At 39.2% G+C, this 9,734-nt stretch overlaps 1 pseudogene; it reads left to right on the top strand.

The window, feature by feature from the left end:
* The first annotated feature begins 3,235 nt into the window (after window positions 1-3,235).
* Window positions 3,236-4,696, top strand: LOC122022321 (annotated as a pseudogene).
* The last annotated feature ends 5,038 nt before the right edge of the window (window positions 4,697-9,734 follow it).

Here is a 9,734-nt window from a genome sequence, read left to right as displayed (position 1 = left end):
AGGGCTTAGAGCCTACACTGATTGACACTAGTGCTAGTGGGAGATTGTTAGTTAGAGCCCTAGAGCCAATCATTTAATGATTGTATTATGGACTTGTTGTATCATATTCTTATATAAATAAAGGCATTTGTTTTTGGTTATTATACTTACTTGTATTGGTGCCAAATAAACTAAGTATAATAGCGTCCTTAAGTAGAAGATTCTTACCTATATCAATCGATTGGTTGAATCGATAGTGAGATGATATAAGGAACACTACTCTTAATCATTCCTAGTCGAGTATTAACATTCAGGGACAATGTTAATGCAATAAGACTAGCATGTAGGTCAACTCGATGACTTGATCTCACAAGTCATGGATATAGAGATATCAAGTTGACACATGGGTATGCATTGGAGAATGTATACTGAATGACCCGCCATGAGAAAGTATCATGGATCGTTATATGAGTGTCATATACTTTCTCATGTGGCTATTAGTATGACTGCTAGTCCTTAGACCTGAAGTCACCATGGATCCCTACATAAGGAGTTATGTACTTTGATTTCGTCAAACGTCACCCATAACTGGGTGGACTATAAAGGCGATTACTGGGTATATAACAAATTATGCGGCGGGATGTGAGTGATGTAGATGGGATCTATCCCTCCTATATGACGGGAGTGACATCGGAATTCTTGATAGAGTGAGACCACGAAGTGCATGGCCATGCCCAAATGAGTCAATATGAGATATTGAGCTCATTTGATCGAGTGAGTCTACTTGGAGTTCAAGATTTAGATTGATTAGAGGATGACACGGTCTTTGCCTCATATTGATCAATCTAGATATCTAGGATAGAAGGACACTTGTCATATATTGTGAGGAGTCACAATTAGTAGTCACAAGGTGATGTTGGATCTCAACATTCTTGTAACTTGGGTAGTAATGATGTGTTGCTAGATACCGCTCATTACTTATGCTCCTAAATGAGTTTAGGGGCATTGCCAACGTTACAAGAACCTATAGGGTCACACACTAAGGACAATTAGATGGAGATTAGGTTTATATGATGAACCAAGAGGATTAGATTCATGTGATGAATCAAATTGGATTAAGAGTAATCTTAATTGGGCTAATTGAGTTGGACTCAAGTTGATTCATGTGTTCAATGAGTCTAATTTAGATTATGACTCATTGAATCAATTTAATTAAATAAATTAGATTCATTATATTAAATTGGCTTGAATTAAATGGTTGGATTAAATCAACCATGAGAGAGATTAAGTCAAGTTTGACTTGACTTGAGAGGAAGAGGAAGAGTCAAGTTTGACTTGACTTTATGCCACATCATTTGTGACTTGACATTAAGTGGCCAATAATGGTGTTACACATCATCATGTTTAGCACATGTGTGTGCCACCTCATGGAGGTTACAAATCTCTTTAATGACCACATTAAATGAGAATGGGGTTTTAATTCCCATTGTGGCCGGCCACTTATGGTGTTGAATGAGATTGATTTTTCATTCAAGGGATATTCATTCCATCTTCTTCCTTGCTCTCTCTTCTTGCTCTCCCTCTCCTCCTCTTGCCGTGACTGATCAAGGGTGCTAGCACACCTTTGTTTAGTTTTTCTCCACCCATTTGTTCGTGTGGATACTTCTAGAGGATCGTACGTTTGACGATCTCGAGATCCGACACTTCCTTGGACGAGCGGGATTCGTAAAGGGCACTCATCAAGGGTAAAAGGTTTTCTCCTTGTAAATCTAGTTTAGAACTAAGCATAAAACTCGTACTCGTAATGTTTTCAAAAGTTTTTACTTCGCACGGATCCGGTGACGGGGCTTTCGGGGTTTCCGCGACACGAAAAAGTGATTTTCGCGGCCTGAAAAATCCAACACCTAGAAAGTTCAAATTGCACTTATTTTTGGTCATATAGGTTTTTGAGGTCGCAATGAGCTTCCATTACTTCTTTCAGGCTTTCCATAGGTGCTTCAGTTTTATGTTAACTTTCAACTAGAACGCTTAGGCCTGGTCTCCTAGAACCAAGACCACCTTGGGCTATTCGATAGCAGACCAGGACTAAGTTGGGTCTGGTCTCCCTGAACTAGGCCCAACATGGTCTTGGTTGACTCTCAGATCCGGTCCAACGTGATCTTGATCTTTAGGAGACCAGGTCCAAGTGTTCTAGCTGGAAACTCATAAAACTTGGAATGAGTGTAATCGAAGTTCTCTAAATCGTTCAATGAGTTTTGACCGAAATTCATTGATGAACCTTGACTATTTTGATTTCTTCAAATTTGTTACCACGTGAAAGAATAGAGTTTGGAGAAGGTAGATTTGATGTTAAATATTGGTTCTGATTTTAGTAGTTAAATTAAAAAAAAACCGAGTGGTATAAATTGACAAGTGAACGGAAGGGAGCAAGAGATTTGCTTTCTATTGGAGACAGATGAAAGAAGAGAGATGTTGAATTTGCATGCATCCAAATCATAGAAATAACTTTTATATTTAATCTTCTTAATATGTCTCGAATGAGTAGGAATTGAAACATGTGGTAGGCAGGAGGGATAGAGCGAAAAAATCATCCAAATTAATATGCACTTTGATTATTTTTAAAGTATGGTGCGCGATTTAAAAATTTCTAAATTTAGGTGAGTTCTTTGGTAAAATTTTAAATTAAGATCTAATAATATAAATATATTAAAGAGGTTTTGAGAAGTATATTGGTTTTGATTTGAAATGATTAATTTTAGATGAAATTGATTGATGAATTATAAAGAAAATGAGATTTTTTATTTTAAAATGAAAAATATGACATGTGATCTAAACATTATGAAAGTTGAATAGTCAGATAGTATCAAAACTTACTAACCTGTTTAAGTAAAATATCGAAGAAAAAAAATCCTCTCTGCAATAAAAACGTACCATTTTCATGATGTTCAGTGCTATATATGGATAGCGATTGTATACTCTGACATGCTATTCAGACAATCAAATCAAATGCACAAATCAAAATGTTTTTGGATGCAGAATTCTAACTACGTGTATGCATTCCTATCCATGTAGATAATAATTCTTCTCAGTTGGATATGGCTGAGCCACGTAAGCAAAAGTACAATAATTGAAATGACAGAGTCCACTTCCAGATTTCCAGTGGGCGAAACACTGCAGAGCTCATGGTATGGCTGCTGATTGCGGCCAACAATCTTATCGTCTCAATCATCGAATCTTATATCCTGTATCTAATATCGGTGCTTCTCTTTCTCCAGCTCATTGGATGCCACTCACATGCCGAATACGGCACTTCTTAACCTTCTTGATGACTTGATCTTAAGCCGGCAAGGGGAGTGCGAATTATGATCCCACTCCCAGGAACTGTTTTGACATTTAGATAGAAATATTGGGGGTAATTTGAGATTGCTAACATCAGATATCTTGAAAAAGTTGAATACAGATTTATTTTCTGGGTATTTCGATTTTATTTTCTGGCGTGCCACTGAATCTTCCTAGTTTGGATGGGGAATGGGGCATGGGGCAAAGGTAAATCCATTAATTTATGGGTCTTGCCTTCCGCTGTCTATTTAGCCAGTTGCTTCTTCAGCATCTGCTTAAGACAAGAAATCTTGAAAGAAAGAAGGCATTTGCAATCTCATTTGCTTAATCCTCATTCCATTCTCAACAGTTCCAATGGCAGTTTCTTTGAGGAATGGCTTCTGTTTCTTTTGTGCTTATGATATTGGATTGGAGAAAAGGGAAGGAGATGCTCCGGCTTTAGATTTTTTGCCTTGGAAGAGTGATTTCAAAGGCAGCCGAATACTGGAGAAGGAACAGAGAAGCCACCCAATTTCCCCAATAAATGTAACTCTACTCTAAGATTCTTTTCCCAATGCTTCATTTTTATTTGTTTTGCTCTTTGTTTAACTCTGCTTCTTGAAGATGCAGGGTCAAAATCCAATGGATGTTGCTCAAACTTTGGGGTGGTGGCAGAAGAAGACGGCGCCAAACATGGAGGAGGTAGAATCAATAGACCAGCTCGAGCACATGCTGCTAAACGCTGAGGACAAACTTGTCGTCGTTGAATTCTTTTCCCCCCAATGCGGAGGCTGCAAGGCTCTGCACCCAAAGGTTAACACCGTTGAATCTTGTTTGAAGAATGAAATGACGATTACTTATGGAAAATTAATTTGTGTTACTCATAGATTTGCCAACAAGCTGAGTTGAATTCTAGCGCGATATTTCTGAAAGTCAACTTTGATCAGCACAGAGGTATGTGTAGAAGCCTTGGCGTTCCAGTTCTTCCCTTCTTCCAGTTCTACAGAGGAGCTGAAGGCCGTGTTTGCAGCTTCAGCTGCACAAATTCAAACGTGAGAAAACAAACCAAACATCTTACGCATTCGATCGCACGGACACTCGAATGATTTCCTGTTTTTCCTCTAATGACGCATGCAGATACAGAAGTTCAAGGATGCGGTTAAGAAACACGGGAGTGTGGCTCAAACTCAGAAAGTTTAGAAGAGTTGGAGAAGATGAAATTAGCTTCAAATGCGCATATAGAGTTTAGTTATGGAATGCCATAGTCGTCTGAGGATTTTAAGTCTATCTGAGTTGGAGAAGATGAGATTAGCTTCATTTTTATTTTGGATCAAGATGTTTAGCTGTATTTATCTTTAGCTCACTAAGGAGTATTCTCAGGCAGAGGATAATGCACAAAGATGGATCTTGCCTAGGGCTGTCCTAAGAATTATTTTTATTACTCATGTAAATTTTTTACAGCTTTATATCAAGCGGTGACGTTTATTTATTATTAAAAAAAAATCATAATTTTAAAACTAAAAAAAAAATCAAAAATTATATTATTCCCTTCCTACCCAACCTCCTAAATCCTACACTATTTTTCAATGCATAAATTTGATATGAGAAAATATTAGACCTAGTGTGAATCTGATATAAAAAATATCAGACTTAGACTGGACTTGATATTGGATTAGGCTAGGTCTGATATGGAAAATATCAGATTCATACTGGACCTGATATAGAAAATATTAAACTCATACTGGGTCTGATATTGGATTATATCAAGCTTAGAGTATGTCTGATATTAGAAAATATTAAGTCTATGGTGGACTTAATATGAGATCATATCAGGTTCAACGATGTATATGATATGAGAACATATTAGACACTTTTTAATTATGGAGAGAGAGGATATATTGGAAATAGTGAGATAGAAAAGATTCAAAAGGTTGAGGGAAGAAGTTGGAAATGAATAATACTATGTTTGATTGTTTTAAAATTAAAATATTTTTTTAGATAAATAAAGAAATATGGCCACCCCTTTCAATAAAAAATTAATTTTTTTACTTAATCTACTTCCACACCTAAGACTCAGCACACTTCATCAAGTTCATGTCCCCTCAACTCTATAGAAAAGGTTGAGTTGATAGGAGGTGTACCAAACAACAAATTAAAATTTGTTATAAGGCAACTTAAAGGTTATAAATAAAGGGACTGTTGACATAGTATACTTAAATTCCAACATTCACGTACTCTCTTATTGTATTGCTATCCTTATTTTTGAGTTTTTTACAAGCTTAAAGAGCTCTCCTTTCATTGTAAAATTTGAGGTTTCTTGATGATTTTTGCATGTTTTATATTTTTAGCGTTATTCATTATATTCCTCTCTTTAGCTATCATGTATCTCACACAAGTCCTTTATTGGGCTCAAACATACTATGCCCTAACCCATATGTGACTCCCACCCTCGGTCAAGCCCAGCTGACTGTTCTAAATTTTCTCATTTAATGGAGAAATTTCATAACTATTCAGGAAATAAAATCATTCATATACAACTAATTTCTCATTATTTAATAATGGATAATTAATTATAAAAATCAATTCCCAACCCTATCTAAAAGTGTTAAAACAGAGATGGAAAGAACGAACAATGAAAAAAACTAGAGAGAAGTTGATAATTGTATTACCTAGATAATATAGGGAAAATATAATGATAATGATATGATGAGTATCGAAAGTTATCATCTGTCCCCAAAGATTAATTATTATATTTAGATGGAGAGTTAATATATGGAAAATATAATGATAATTATATGATGAGTATTTGTAGCTGTCACTTGTGTCCTCAAAGATTAACAAGACGAGTCAACATAGGACATATTGGTTTGGGTAGTTCTCTCTAGCCTCGATGGGATGAGTTTTGCTTCTCCGACCAAGCACACTTCGCTCCTCCTAGGTTGGCCATACCGATCGGGCGTGTTTTTCCTCTCCCTAATCAAACTTACCGATTGGATGTGCTTCACTTTTTCCCGGTTGGTCCCACCAATCGGATGCACTTCGCTCTTCCTCAGTCAATCTCATAGATCAGATGCGCTTTGTTCTTTCCCAGTTGGTCCCATCGATCAGGAGTGCTTCACTCTTCCCCGGTCGGTCCCACTGATCAAGTGTTCTCCGCTTCACCTTGATCGATCCTACCAATCGGATGGACCTCACCCCTCCTTAGTTAGTCTCACCGATCAGATGAGCTTCGCTTTTCCCCGATCAATCTCACCGATCGGGCGTGCTTCACTTCTCCATGATCAGTTCCACTGGCCAGATGTGCTTTGCTATTTCCCTGTCGGGCCCCTGATTGGGGGTGCACCTCACACCAACTAGGAATGCCTTGCTCATCTCCGCTTAGCCTTATGCTATGCTTACTCCAAAGCGGGGATGAGGAAGGAAAAGGAATCTATGGTGGAAAATTATCCTCAGAGGAAGAGAAGAGAAAGGATAAAAAAATCTCTTCCTTTGCATGTTTGTTTACCTTGATAGAGGAAGGTGGATACATGCGATAAAATTTTGTAAATAAAAAAGAGTACATGCATCATTTTTTGGATACATGATGTAATTTTATAAGTTAAAAAGGGTACATGCAACATTTTTGTTGGTATATATAATTTTATGAATGAAAAGAGGTACATGCATCATTTTTTCCATCCGTTGCTTTTCGTTTGATTTTGAGGTGATCGATTTTAGCTCCAAAATTATTCGCTGATAGATTACATTTCTCTTCCCTCTGAAAATTTTAATGAAATAAATAACGGAAGCTTTTCCATTGTGGAAACTTTTCCTTCGTTTTGCTTTCCGCTCTCCCAAGTAAAATGACCATTAGTGATATGACACTCTTCAATTTAAGAGGTCCCCAACCTCCAGCTAAATTATCTCACTGCAGGTCTTGTGGGCTAGATCATTGTGGAGGACGACGCTTGTGATGATATTGTAAGTACCCCGGGTTAGTTTTGATGTGATCAACCAGGTTAAATTAGGTCATGTCTATATTTGAACCTTGCGTCTAAGTGTGTAGGAACTTAAGAATACAAGAAGTTGAGTAGAAGATGCAGCTATCGAGAAGGGAGTCAACGATCTCGGTGCATCTGAAGGACGAGGTACTATGGAAGATTACACCGACGGATGAGAAGGACGTGTGTGATGGTTCAAGGGACCAGTAATCGAGGAGGAAAACTGCTTAGGGAGAAGGTTTGAGTTGTATTCGGATGAGCTCAACTTTGGATAATCAGAGCATCACCCACGTAAAGAAGCGAAGAAGACCAACCTAGTCTGCCTTGTGGAAGGTGCCTTCCATGGGCTGGAAGGCGCCTTCACTAGTCGTTACCCGAGGATAAAGTTTTATTCTTGACAGATAAAATCTATTCGATGGAAGGCTCCTTGGACCACTTTAAAGTCGCCTTCAAGTTGCACATAACATTTTCCAAAGGTTATAAAAAGATCCCTAGAGCTAAGAAATATTCAACAACTCTTGTATTCATTTTCTAGCATATTTCTGAGTGTTCAACGAGTGTAAGAGGCTTCTCCGCCTTCAACGAAGGAGACTTTATAATGCTTTCTTTTTCCTTGGATTAACAACCACCTAGGTTGTAACCAAGTAATTCTTTCGCCTCCTTTTAAGTTGTTTAATTTATTTTTTATAATTGTATTACTAATCTGAGTAGAAAGATCTAGAAAGGTTTAGTTTTAACTTTTGTAAGCAATTCACCTCCTCTTGTCGGCCTTGCTGCACCAACAAGTGATATCAGAGCCAGAATGCCTCAGAAGGACTAACCGCTGACAGAAACACTAAGACGATGGCCAGATCGAGCATCTACTCGTCGAAGTTTGAAGGAGATTTCGCGTTATGAAGAAAGTGCATAGAGGTATTTTTTTTAAATTAATTTTGATTTTTTTTTTTGATAATTAAATATGGCTTTGTAGCCCCTAAAGACCAACAAAAAAAAAGAAGAGTATCTCTAGACCAAGAAGGAGAAAGCGGCTTCGTAACAAATGGACGAGTTGAATTTCATCTACTGAGCATGCTACCTCCGCAAGAAGTTCGTAGAATCAGCGCCTACGAATTAGCAAAGGAACTTTGGGAGAATTCTTGGAGCTATACGAAGGTACGTCCAAAGCCAAGCTTGTAAAACGGGATCTGCTCCGGAACTAACTAATCAACCTCTGGCTGAAAGAAGCTTGTTGGTGCAATATTCCCTAGGTCAAGGTTGACCTGGTTGACTGAGCTTGAATTGGTTCAAGCTCGAGTCTTGATGTTTGGGTTTCAATGTTTGACAATACATGGAGACAAGACATGGAGATTGCAGGTGCAATTGTTCATGTGGTGAGATTGTGAAGGAGAGTCAAGTAGGTCAAGGTTGACTGGATACTTGACTGGAAAATCCTGGTGAGTGAAGTCAGGTGAAAGTCCTAACTGGGAGGTTAGACAGACTGGAAAGTCTTAGTGAGTGAAGCTAGGCAGAAGGAAAGTCCTGGTGAGTGAAGCCAGGCAGAATGAAAGACCTGGTGAGTGAAGCCAGGCAGAAGGAAAATCCTAGTGAGTGAAGTTAGGTGAAAGTCCTGGTGAGTGAAGCCGGGCAGTTGGAAAATCCTGGTGAGTGAAGCTAGGCAGTATGGAAAGTCCTGGTGAATGAAGTCAGGCAAATGAGAAGTCCTAGTGAGTGAAGCTAGGCAGAAGGAAAGTCCTGGTGAGTGAAGCCAGACACAGGAAATTCAGATGGGTGAAGTTTGATCAGACGTCTGGTGTTGGGAAGCCCAAGTAGGTCAAAGGGATTGACCGGATACTTGGCACGGGAAATCCAGGTGGATCAAGGTTGATCGGACACTTGGTGGAGATAAGTCCAAGGGGGTCAAGGATGACCGGACACTTGGCACGAGGAGAAAAGTCCAAGTGGGTCAAAGGGATTGACCGAACACTTGGTGAGGGAGTCCTAGCAGGTCAAGGGTGATCGGATGCTAGACATGATGTACCAACAGGTCATGGTTGACCAGATGTTGGTTTAGGGGACTTTGGACTTGTTTTTGGGCAAAAACAAGAGCTGGATCGATCAGCCGATCGATTGGCTCATGCCAAATCGATCAGCAGATCGATTGGGAGAGTCCTCGCGACAAGCCTCCTCCCAATCGATTGGGGAGAAGTGTCGCGCGAACAGAAAGCTTCCCAATCGATTGGGAGCCTCTAATCGATCGGGCGATCGATTGGGAGGTGCGATTTCGCACGATAAGCCCTGGATCGATCAGTCGATTGATCCAGGCGATTCCCAAGAGCACAAAGGCACTCTGGATCGATCTGTCGATCGATCCAAAGCCTCCCCAATCGATTGGGAGCAATCCGATCGATTGGGATTCGACCGTTGGCATCGATTAAAGCCGTTGTCGAGCTCTTTCTCCTCCAATGCTTGCACTGTTCA

Source organism: Zingiber officinale, chromosome 9B (genome assembly GCF_018446385.1).
Source record: "Zingiber officinale cultivar Zhangliang chromosome 9B, Zo_v1.1, whole genome shotgun sequence".
Lineage (NCBI taxonomy): Eukaryota > Viridiplantae > Streptophyta > Magnoliopsida > Zingiberales > Zingiberaceae > Zingiber > Zingiber officinale.
The sequence above is the reverse complement of the archived record's forward strand: the minus strand, read 5'-3'. Positions and strand labels throughout refer to the sequence as shown.